Source organism: Triticum dicoccoides, chromosome 3A, assembly GCF_002162155.2.
Source record: "Triticum dicoccoides isolate Atlit2015 ecotype Zavitan chromosome 3A, WEW_v2.0, whole genome shotgun sequence".
NCBI classification, from domain to species: Eukaryota; Viridiplantae; Streptophyta; class Magnoliopsida; order Poales; family Poaceae; genus Triticum; species Triticum dicoccoides.
The window spans coordinates 152,663,800-152,675,733 of record NC_041384.1 but is presented as its reverse complement, the minus strand read 5'-3'; the positions used below and the strand labels follow the sequence as shown (position 1 = coordinate 152,675,733).

The window sequence follows — 11,934 nt, the reverse complement described above, 5'->3', positions numbered from 1 at the left end:
CATGCCTTCGTGAGTTATGTTTCAGCATGTCCCAGTTTTCACTGAGTCTGAAAACTGATTATGTTTTTTGCTATGTTCGTGTGCTTGTTAGTATATTTTGTGATCCCTTTTGGCTCAAGGTCACTAAGGGACTTTTGTTAAGCTTGTTGAGTAGCTCCATGCCATGTCTTTCTTTGCCATGTTCAGGTCCTGTAGCATGTTGTTTTATTGCTCCGAAGAGGGCTATATGATCTGAAATTCCAGACAAGTATTAATTTCACTAAGTCTGAGATCTGTTTACCATTTGCGTTTTTGCCATGCTTGTTTGAACCTGTTAAGGGATGATTTGGTCGTAGCTCAGTGCTAGACTTTTGTTAAGCATCTTGTGTGCATCCCTGCCATGTATTTTGTTGTCATGTTTGGGTGCTGTAGCATGTTCATTTCATTGCATTTAGATGCCTACTTGCTGTAAATCGCAGACCGGTGTCATTTTTGAATCGCTTGCCATTTCCAAACCGTAACTCCGATTCCAGCGTTCTTTATATCGTTTTCAAGCGATTTCATCTCATCTTTCTAGTGACACACTTGGAATTCCAAGTTGAGGCCAGATTCATGCATTTCCTGTCATATCTTGCATTTTGCAACCCGCATCGCATCCCGCATAGTATATCATCATTTCATCATATTGCTTGGTCTTGCACGTGGTTGATTGTATCCTTGTTGCTTGTTTGTCTTGTTTGGGTAGAGCCGGGAGACGAGTTCGCTAACGAGGAGCCCGTTGAGTTTGCTCTTGAGGATCCAGTCAACTCTGACAACTGTGCAGGCAAGATGATCATACCCTCGAAATCACTAGTATCTTTACTATGCTAGTTTGCTCGCTTTTTTGCTATGCCAATGCTACGATGCCTACCACTTGCTTGAAAGCCTCCCAAATTGCCATGTCAAACCTCTAACCCACCTTGTCCTAGCAAACCGTTGATTGGCTATGTTACCGCTTTGCTCAGCCCCTCTTATAGCGTTGCTAGTTGCAGGTGAAGATTGGAGGCCGTTCCTTGTTGGAACATCTTTTATTTACTTGTTGGGATATCATTATATTGCTATGTTATCTTAATGCATCTATATACTTGGTAAAGGGTGGAAGGCTCGGCCTCTCGCATAGTGTTTTGTTCCACTTTTGCCGCCCTAGTTTCCGTCATATCGGTGTTATGTTCCCGGATTTTGCATTCCTTACACGGTTGGGTTATAATGGGAACCCCTTGATATTTCGCCTTGATTAAAGCTTTTCCAGCAATGCCCAACCTTGGTCTTACCATTTGCCACCTAGCCTCTTTTTCCCTCGGGTTTCCGGAGCCCGCGGGTCATCTTATTTAACCCCCCCCCCCGGGCCAGTGCTCCTCTGAGTGTTGGTCCGACCGAGTAGACTGCGGGGCCACCTCGGGGCAACTTCAGGGTTGGTTTTACTCGTAGGATGTCTCATCTGAGTGTGCCCTGAGAAAGAGATATGTGCAGCTCCTATCGGGATTTGTCGTCACATTCGGGCGGTGTTGCTGGTCTTGTTTTAACCTGTCGAAGTGTCTTGAGTTACCGAGATACCGAGTCTGATCGGAACATCTTGGGAGGAGGTCTATTCCTTCGTTGACCGTGAGAGCTTGTCATGGGCTAAGTTGGGACTCCCCTGCAGGGATTGATCTTTCGAAAGCCGTGCCCGCGGTTATGGGCAGATGGGAATTTGTTAATGTCCGGTTATAGACAACTTGAACCTTAACTTAATTAAAATGAATCAATTGAGTGTGTTAACGTGATGGCCTCTTCTCGGCGGAGTCCGGAAAGTGGACACGTTGTTGGAGTAATGTTTGCGCAGGTTGTTCTCTAGCTTCTCGCTCGTGCTTTGCCTCCTCTTCTCGCTCTCTTTTGCGAATAAGTTAGCCACCCTACTTGCTAGTCGTTTGCTGCAGCTCCACTCATATTTTACCTTGCCATACCTATAAGCTTGAATAGTCTTGATCGCGAGGGTGCGAGATTGCTGAGTCCCTGTGGCTCACAGATTACTATTACACCAGATGCAGGGCCTGATGATTCCGCTCCAGGAGACGCGTATGAGCTCAAGTGGGAGTTTGACGAAGACTCTCAACGATACTATGTTTCCTTTCCCGATGATCAGTAGTGGTGCCCAGTTGGGGGTGATTGGGACCGTCGTCGCATGTTGGGTTCTCTTTTATTTTGACGCCGTAGTCGGGCCATGAGTGTTTGGTTGATGTAATGTTATTTATGTACTTGATTGACGTGGCGAGTGTAAGCCAACTATCTTATCTCTCCTTTTATCTTCATATTACTTGGGATGTTGTGAAGATTGCCTAACTTGCGACATATGCCTTCAATGCGATTATGTCTCTAAGTCGTGCCTCGACACGTGGGAGCTATAGTCGCATCGAGGGTGTTACACATACCTAGTGTATCGGGTCCAATGAAAATCTTTTGTGACAATACTGGTGCAATTGCCTTGGCAAAGGAATCCAGATTTCACAAGAGAACCAAGCACATCAAGAGACGCTTCAATTCCATCCGGGATCAAGTCCAGGTGGGAGACATAGAGATTTGCAAGATACATACGGATCTGAATGTAGCAGACCCGTTGACTAAGCCTCTTCCACGAGCAAAACATGATCAACACCAAAGCTCCATGGGTGTTAGAATCGTTACTGTGTAATCTAGATTATTGACTCTAATGCAAGTGGGAGACTGAAGGAAATATGCCCTAGAGGCAATAATAAAGTTATTATTTTATTTCCTTATATCATGATAAATGTTTATTATTCATGCTAGAATTGTATTTACCGGAAACATAATACTTGTGTGAATACATAGACAAACTAAACGTCACTAGTATGCCTCTACTTGACTAGCTCGTTAATCGAAGATGGTTATGTTTCCTAACCATAGACATGTGTTGTCATTTGATTAACGGGATCACGTCATTAGGAGAATGATGTGATTGACATGACCCATTCCATTAGCTTAGCACCCGATCGTTTAGTATGTTGCTATTGCTTTCTTCATGACTTATACATGTTCCTATGAATATGAGATTATGCAACTCCTGTTTGCCGGAGGAACACTTTGTGTGCTACCAAACGTCACAACGTAACTGGGTGATTATAAAGGAGCTCTACAGGTGTCTCCAAAGGTACATGTTGGGTTGGCATATTTCGAGATTAGGATTTGTCACTTCGATTGTCGGAGAGGTATCTCTGGGCCCTCTCGGTAATGCACATCACATAAGCCTTGCAAGCACTACAACTAATGAGTTAGTTGCGAGATGATGTATTACCAAACGAGTAAAGAGACTTGCCGGTAACGAGATTGAACTAGGTATTGAGATACCGACGATCGAATCTCGGGCAAGTAACATACCGATGACAAAGGGAACAAAGTATGTTGTTATGCGGTCTGACCGATAAAGATCTTCGTAGAATATGTGGGAGCCAATATGAGCATCCAGGTTCCGCTATTGGTTATTGACCGGAGACATGTCTCGGTCATGTCTACATTGTTCTCGAACCCGTAGGGTCCGCACGCTTAACGTTACGATGACAGTTTCATTATGAGTTTATATATTTTGATGTACCGAAGTTTGTTCGGAGTCCCGGATGTGATCACGAACATGACGAGGAGTCTCGAAATGGTCGAGACATAAAGATTGATATATTGGACGGCTATATTCGGACACCGGAAGTGTTCCGGGTGATTTCGGAGAAAACCGGAGTGCCGGAGGGTTACCGGAAACCCCCCGGGAGAAGTAATGGGCCTTATGGGCCCTAGTGGAGAGAGAGAGAGGGGCGGCCAGGGTGGGCCGCACGCCCCCTCCCCCTCTGGTCCGAATTGGACTAGGAGAGGGGGGGCGGTGCCCCCCTTTCCTTCTCCCTCTCCCCCTTCCTTTCCCCCTCCTAGTAGGAGTAGGAAAGAGGGGAGTCCTACTCCTACTAGGAGGAGGACTCCTCCTCCTTGGCACGCCCTAGGGCCGGCCGGCTTCCCCCTTGCTCCTTTATATACGGGAGCAGGGGGGCACCTCTAGACACACAATTTGATCCTCGTGATCGTTTTCTTAGCCGTGTGCGATGCCCCCCTCCATCATACTCCTCGATAATATTGTAGCGGTGCTTAGGCGAAGCCCTGCGACGGTAGAACATCAAGATCGTCACCACGCCGTCGTGCTGATGGAACTTTTCCCCGACACTTTGCTGGATCTTATGTGGAGATTCGTGTGTGTATTTTTTAACATTTTTTATGCTTGTTTGAGTCACTTAGATGTGCAATAACTAAGGTACGTCTAGAGTGCCCTAGACAAACACTAAAATATTTTTAACATATTTGATCCCCGAAGCAATAAGTGCAGCACTCTCTCAGAGCATGGTTAATAATATAGACAACTCCTGGCTATATGATATTGCCATGTCATATATAGTCATCACTTGTAGCCACTCATACAATAAGGTTAGTTATAAGTTGATTATAAAAGTACTACTTCTCTCCACCTTCTCTTTAACTCTTTCTTCATATTTATTGTAACTATTTAGGAGTGCGCATATAGCTAGACTCTTGCATGAGAGTCCACTTCCCTCACTTTTTCATGTCTCTCTCCTCCACATAGGCAAAATTGCCATGTAAGCAGGCTATAAACCCACTATTATACTTGCTCTCACTGGACTTGCATGGTGCATTGTAAAATAAGATGCATGCACGACCACTAATCCCTCTCTCTTATCTCTATGAATTAAATATGGCATGAGACTCAAAAGCATTTTAACTCAATTGGACTTAAAATGATTTTGATATTCTCTCCGTCTGAAAATACTTGTCATTAAAATAGATAAAAATGGATATATCTAAATATTTGTCATCAAAATGATAAAAAAGGATAGACTTGTAATTAAAATGGATAAAAAGGGATAGACTTGTAATTAAAATGAATAAAAAGGGAGATGACAAGTCTATTCTTTTTATCCATTTTGATAACAAGTATTTTTAGACGGAGAGAGTACAAGCCTATTAAACCGGAGAGAAGGAAGTATACCACAATCATCAATGAAATCAAGTGTTGTTCCATCATTCATTTTTTTTTACAAAACTTTAACACGTTATCAACACGCTATCTCGCGGAGTGATTTCACGGCAGGGCTCATCCGCGGCAGGCCACGCCCTCCGGCGCGTGGCGCGAGCAGGCCTCACCCTGCAGAGTGGCGGGGTGGCGCATGTCTCCAACCGACACGGGGTCCCGCGGCCTCGACCTCCTACACCAGATTGAGGCGGCTGCAGCCGACACGATGAGTCTCTTGACATCCTCTTCCAGTGGATTTCTTCGTAGGTAAGAGCATCTCCGGCCGCGCTTTTAATAGGCTCCCAAAGCCATTTTTTAATGTCAACACCGAAAATTCGACCTAGTCGTGTTCTCAGGAGTCGATTTTTCGCCGGTTAAACCCGAACCTGACGCCGGTGAACCCAGGCTGAACCCGGCTCGCTGGGGGCACCGGGAAAACTGATTTTGGCGTGAACAGGAATGGGCCTGCCGAGTCAGCGACACGCCGCTTCGTCGTTCTCGTCGCCTCGGTTCCCACGGGAATCAGCCAAGGCTGCCGCGTCGATCAACCATACATTGATGCCTCACGGCCGGCACAGTGAAGGCGCCGCGCCGCGCGTCCCACCCGCTCCCGCCACGCGGCACCCGACAGCTTCTCACCGTCCCGCTTCGGCTATAAAAGCCGACCTCCCCGCCGGTGAACGCCATAGTCGCCACAACTCGCCACCTCTCTCGCCTCGTCTCACCACATAAACCACTTTCTCTCCCTCTTCCCCCGCCGATGAGCAATGGTCGAGCGTTACCCAGGCGACGCCGCGGCATCGAACGGCTTCGGCCTATGTCATCTGCGCGAGGACAAGGCGTGCCTCCTCTACGAGGCCGACTACCCGGCGCCCCCGGACATGCGGGTGCCGGACTCGTGGAGGCTGAGCGGCGCGTCAAGATCGCGCGTATCCGTTCGTCGCTGTCGGAGGCACAGCGGAACGAGCCGAGGTACGCCGCCGACAGCCACACGCTGTGGATGATGTACTTCGACTGCCGCCACACCGACCAGGTCGCCTCCGCAAACGGCGCCATCTCCCGTGGCTGCCTCAACGCCGACAGGCGGCGCGAATGATGGGGGCGTGCCCGGCCGCATCCTCGAAGCCGTCCTCGACCACATCGAGACCGGCAACACGCCGCGCCTCAAGTACCCGACGCCCCTGTCCTTCTCTCGCCGCCGCGGGAGTTCTTGGACGCCACGGCGAATGGAGGCGGCGACCTCCGCATCGTCGGGTTCCGGTTCACTTTCCTCCGGGTCGCCGGCGCTCCGCCCCGTCAAGCCGGAGCCGTAGGAGACGCCGCTTGGGCGCCGCACCCACAGCGGCACCCTCGTCATCAACGAGGGCGGCCGCCCCTCCCCTCATTCCCTCTGTCTCGTCCGGCCGAAGTCCGAGCCGGGGTTGCTCCCTGTCAAGAAGGAGCACGCAGAGATGGCCGCCGCCGACGAGACCGCCCTCAAGTGGGCGAAGGTGGACTATGTCCGCGAGCAGGTGGAGCGCCAGCGCCGGGCCTATGAGAAGATCAAAGCTCGGCACCACGAACGCGATGAGGGCGGTGTCGTCGTCCCCAATAGCGATGACAAGGAGGACGCGCCCGGGCCGTCCAACCCCCCGCGCGTCGACGACCTGGTCAGGGGTGCAGCAGGGATGGCGGCGGGTCCGGCGGACGCAGGACGGCGGCGGCGACGACGACGACGGTGACTACACCCGGTTCTACAGGCTTCTCGGCATGTAGAAGGTGGGCGGCGACAACGGTGTAGTAGGGCTAGGCGTAGTTGTTTTCTGTTTTTTATACAAATTTGAATGAAATCGCCGAGTTTGTGCCGTGTTTGTACAAATTTAAATGAAATCGTCGAGTTTGTGCCGTGTTTGCACCGATTTGGGGGCGACCTGGGGTGGCGACTAGGAACACAATTGTCTTCATGACGAAATTAAACGCCGGTTGAGCCTCAGACAACACTTTTTCGATGTCCTGGGGCCGAACGGCTGCTAATAGAAGAGAAAAACAGAGATGGATCAACACGGGGGGGACGAGAAGGAGCCATCGGCAAAATCAAGTCACGAACAACTAGGGTGAGGACGGCTTCCAACCGCAGCGCCGCACAATGACGTCCTCCGGCGCATGCCCCGGCCCACGGAATACAGGGTGCTCCGACTCTTCGACGTGTGACGGTTGAGCGCGGCGACGGGGACATGGCTACACGCGCGTTCCCGTATGTGTGCGACTTGGACTTGGCGTCTTCATGCGTGACAGTGGCTTCTGGCGGCGCGGCCAACGACCGACGCTTGAGAGGCTGCTCTGTCCAGCCAGACGTGTTGTTAGTAAAGATTGGATTGCATGCGACTCAATTTATTGATCGTGTGCAAGTGCACATTGTAGGTACAAGGGTGCACAACCTCGACTTGTCTTCTAAACTATACACTATACGTAGGAGAAAGAAGACGTGACAATACATGACCCTAACCTATATGTACATACACATTCAACACCCCCCTAGTCAAAACATCGCCGACGATGTTGAGACTTGACCGAAACTCCTCGAAGGTGGATGTTGGAAGCCCCTTAGTCATAACATTGGTGAACTGTTAAGCGGTGGGAACATGCAGAACGCGGATCCGTTCAAGTGCAACCTGCTCACGAACAAAATGTATGTCGAGCTCAATGTGTTTCGTCCGGCCATGATGAACAGGGTTAGCAGATAGGTAGACGACGGAGACATTGTCGCAGTACACGACCATGGCCTTATGGATATCGCAAAGCAACTCCTGAAAGAGTTGGCAAAGTCAAGAGCACTCAGCAACAGCGTTAGCCACTGCCCGGTATTCCGCCTCAGCGCTCGAGCGGGAAACCGTGGGTTGTCGTTTAGATAACCACGAGATCAATGATGACCCGAGATAGACACAGTAGCCTGATGTAGAGCATCGAGTATCCGAACAGCCAGCCCAGTCAGCGTCCGAATAGGCCACAAGGTCGATGGAGGAGGACGCCGTCAGTGTGAGCCTAAGAGCCATGGTGCGACGGATCTAGTGAAGGATTCGCTTCACCAGGGTCCAATGGGAGTCATGTGGAGCATGCATGTGAAGGCACACCTGCTGCACGGCATACTGGAGATCCGGACAAGTAAGCGTCAAGTACTATAACACACCGAGGATGGAGCGGTAGAATGTCGTATCTGGCGCAGGCGAGCCGTCAAGTGCAGAGAGATTGGCCTTCGTGTCGACAGGCGTGGGGGCAGGCTTGCAGTTAAGCATGCCTACGCTCTCGAGAAGGTCATGAGCATACCGATGCTGATGAAGAAAGAACCCGTCAGCGCACCGTGCAACCTCGATGCCGAGGAAGTAGTGAAGAGGCCCTAGATCCTTGAGGGCAAACTCATCACGGAGACGAGCAATGAGCTGATGAAGAACCTTAGTAGAGGATGTCATCAGGATGATGCCGTGAACGTAGAGCAAAAGGTAGGCAGTAGCAACGCCCTGATGGTAGACGAACAACGACGCGTGGGGCCAGGTGGAGCGAAAGCCCAGCCGCTGGAGGAAGGCGGCGATGCGCTGGTACCACGTGTGGGGTGCCTGCTTGAGCCCGTAGAGGGATCGAGAGTAGGTACACGTGATCCGGATGAGTGGCATCGACACGAATCCAGTGGGCTGCTGGCAGAACACCTGCTTGGCGAGGTGACCGTGAAGAAATGCGTTGGAGACGTCCAACTTATGCACAGGCCATGCACGAGACACCGCGAGCTGTAGGACAGCGCACGTCGTGCCCGGTGTAACAACCGAAGCGAAGGTGTCAGTGAAGTCAACTCCGGCGGGCTGCCGAAACCACAGACCACCCATCACGCTTTGTAGCGCTCAAGAGAATCGTTGGTGCGGGTCTTGTGACAGAACACCCATTCGTCAGTAATGACGTTGGCGTGAGGGGGGCATGGCACAAGTTGCCACGTGCGGTTATGCTGCAATGCGTCAAACTCCTCTTGCATCGCGGCAAGCCAATGAGGGTCGCGAAGAGCAGCGTGAGCTGAAGAGGGAACCGGCGATGGTGACGAGGTCCATGTGGTGCATACTTGTGACGCCCCCGATTCAATCGTACACTAAGCAAATGTGTACGATCAAGATCAGGGACTCACGGGAAGATATCACAACACAACTCTACAAATAAAATAAGTCATACAAGCATCATAATACAAGCCAGGGGCCTCGAGGGCTCGAATACAAGTGCTCGATCATAGACGAGTCAGCGGAAACAACAATATCTGAGTACAGACATAAGTTAAACAAGTTTGCCTTAAGAAGGCTAGCACAAACTGGGATACAGATCGAAAGAGGTGTAGGCCTCCTGCCTGGGATCCTCCTAACTACTCCTGGACGTCGTCAGCGGGCTGCACGTAGTAGGGGCACCTCCGGTGTAGTAGGGGGTCGTCGTTGACGGTGGCGTCTGGCTCCTGAACTCTAGCATCTGGTTGTGACAACCAGAAAGAAAGGAAAAGGGGAAAAATGGGGGAGAAAGCAACCGTGAGTACTCATCCAAAGTACTCGCAAGCAAGGAACTACACTACATATGCATGGGTATATGTGTAAGGAGGCCATATCAGTGGACTGAACTGCAGAATGCCAGAATAAGAGGGGGATAGCTAATCCTGTCGAAGACTACGCTTCTGGCAGCCTCCGTCTTGCAGCATGTAGGAGAGAGTAGATTGAAGTCCTCCAAGTAGCATCTTCAAGTAGCATCTCCAAGCAGCATCTCCAAGTAGCATCGCATAGCATAACCGTACCCGGCGATCCTCCTCTCGTCGCCCTGTAGAAAAGCGATCACCGGGTTGTCTGTGGAACTTGGAAGGGTGTGTTTTATTAAGTATCCGGTTCTAGTTGTCATAAGGTCAAGGTACAACTCCAAGTCGTCCTGTTACCGAAGATCACGGCTATTCGAATAGATTAACTTCCCTGCAGGGGTGCACCACATAGCCCAACACGCTTGATCCCATTTGGCCGGACACACTTTCCTGGGTCATGCCCGGCCGCGGAAGATCAACACGTCGCAGCCCCACCTAGGCAAAACAGAGAGGCCAGCACGCCGGTCTAAACCTAAGCGCACAGGGGTCTGGGCCCATCGCCCATAGCACACCTGCACGTTGCGTGGGCGGCCGGAAGCAGAACTAGCCCCCTTAATACAAGAGCAGGCTTACGTTCCAATCCGGCGCGCGCCGCTCCGTCGCTGACGTCTGAAGTGCTTCGGCTGATACCACGACGCCGGGATACCCATAACTACTCCCGCGTAGATGGTTAGTGCGTATAGGCTCGTAGCCGACTCAGATCAAATACCAAGATCTCGTTAAGCGTGTTAAGTATCCGCGAACGCCGAACAGGGCCAAGCCCACCTGTCTCCTAGGTGGTCTCAACCTGCCCTGTCGCTCCGCCACAAAGTAACCGTCGGGGACCGTCGGGAACCCAGGCCCACCTCTACCGGAATGGAGCCACCTGCCCCTTCAGCCCCCATCTCCGAACAGTATCACAGGTAATGTAACTGTGTAAAGTATATAGTATACGCCCGTGATCACCTCCCAAAGTGATCACAACCCAGTAGTATAGCATGGCAGACGGACAAGAGTGTAGGGCCACTGATGGAACACTAGCATCCTATACTAAGCATTTAGGATTGCGGGTAAGGTATCAATGACTGTAGCAGCAATGACAGGCTATGCATCAGAATAGGATTAACGGAAAGCAGTAACATGCTACGCTACTCTAATGCAAGCAGTATAGAGAAGAGTAGGCGATATCTGGTGATCAAGGGGGGGGGGGCTTGCCTGGTTGCTCTGGCAAGAAGGAGGGGTCGTCAACTCCGTAGTCGAACTGGGCAGCAGCAGCGTCGGTCTCGGAGTCTACCGGAAAGGAGTAACGGAGGGGGAACACAATAAATAACAGAGCAATCAAATGTAACACAAAGCAAGACGCGGCAATACGTTGTGCTAGGGGTGTCCTAACGTAGGGATAGGCGATACCGGTGAAGGGGGAAACATCCGGGAAAGTATTCCCGGGGTTTCGCGTTTTCGGACGGATGAACCGGAGGGGGAAAGTTGCGTGTTTGGTATGTTAGAGGTGTGTGGTGGACGAACGGGCTGCGTATCCGGGTTCGTCTCGTCGTTCTGAGCAACTTTCATGTAGAAAGTATTTTCATCCGAGTTACGGATTAAAAGATATGATTTTCTAAAGATTTCAATCATTTTCTGATTTTATTTATTCATTTAAATCCAACCTTATCCAAAACAGTGTTTGCTGACGTCATCATGACGTCACCATGACGTCAGCAGTCAACAGGGGCGTTGACTGGTCAAACTAACGTGTGGGTCCAGCGGGGCCCACCTGTCATACCCTGTTTAGGCTAATCAGGTTTTAGCTAAACTAATCACAGTTTAATTAGACTAATTAGTTAATTTGATTAATCTAATTATGATTAATTAACTTAATTAATTCCTTAATTAATTAATTAATTATTTTTATTATTATTAATTTTAATTCCCTTTTTTTAATAAAACGTTATGGGGCCGTGGGGCCCCCATGTCATTGGCACCAGTGGCCAGAGTGGTTTCGGTGTTAGCGGGCGCTGGGCACCCGCCCGAACTGGCGCAGCGGGCGCTCGTCCGCGGCCAACGGGGAAGGGGGGGGCACAGCTAGCCGGGGCGCAGGCTCGCCGGCGGCGGCGACGGCGCACAGGGCGAAGCGGGGGAAACAGGGGCGCCACGGGACCGGGCGCCGTGTGCAGAGGAGGCGGGGCACAGGCGGGTGAGGCCGACAGGTAGCGGTGGTGGCCGGCCGCGGGCGTCGGCGACCAAAGCCACGCGCAGG

General features: G+C 50.9%; 1 long non-coding RNA gene across 1 annotated transcript in view; it reads right to left on the bottom strand.

Moving 5' to 3' along the window:
• Window positions 1-10,952: 10,952 nt before the first annotated feature.
• Window positions 10,953-11,934, bottom strand: part of LOC119267674 — an 8,788-nt gene continuing 7,806 nt past the window's right edge. Inside the window, exon 4 of the long non-coding RNA XR_005132546.1 lies at window positions 10,953-10,970. This is a non-coding gene — a long non-coding RNA (uncharacterized LOC119267674). The remainder of the gene's footprint in view (window positions 10,971-11,934) is intronic.